The sequence below is a fragment of the Leptonychotes weddellii genome, chromosome 6 (genome assembly GCF_054177405.1).
Source record: "Leptonychotes weddellii isolate Sample4059 chromosome 6, ASM5417740v2, whole genome shotgun sequence".
NCBI classification, from domain to species: domain Eukaryota; kingdom Metazoa; phylum Chordata; class Mammalia; order Carnivora; family Phocidae; genus Leptonychotes; species Leptonychotes weddellii.
In genome coordinates, this window is record NC_138374.1 from 80,938,799 (window position 1) to 80,939,467 (window position 669).

Here is a 669-nt window from a genome sequence, read left to right on the forward strand (position 1 = left end):
GGGTCTCTAAACTGGGAAAGATCTCCTGTTTCTGATAATGTCACGGAACCAGAGAACAAAAAATATGGCTCTACTGAGTTGGTTCAAGCTTTCAATCCAGTCTTTCTTTGGAATAAAAATGACTATGAAAAAGGTTTTGAGGGCCATGAAAACCCTGGGTTTGGGGATAAAGGAATCAATCAGTACGTGAGTCAGGACTTGGAGGGAGAGGCTGTATCTGGATCAAACACCCCTCTCAAAGGACACGGAAAGCCTCGGTCATAAAGGCTCCTTTTCTCGGAAAGATGCAGCCCCCGTTCTCTCAAGCTTGCACGCACCTGCCCCGCGAGGCTGCCCGCCGCCCGCGCCCCTGGTGAGAGAGGTGGCACGAAGTGTCACCCGCTGTCCCCACTGTCTTTGGAAACACACCGTCTCATGCCCATCAAGTCTCTCTGTTCTGAGTGGCCTTACCAGAAGAACCGTAAAGGACAGTGAGCATTTATTCATATGCAATACTGCTTAGGGGATAGAGCTACAAACACTACTTATTTAGAAACAGCAAGTCAGAAATAGGATAAAACACCAAGAGAAAACGAGCTGTAAATACATTTTCAAAAATGCGTTTGATTTTCTTTTTTGTGGTGGTGGTGGTGTTTTCATCTGGAGTAGCACCATCTGTACACAAGAAAG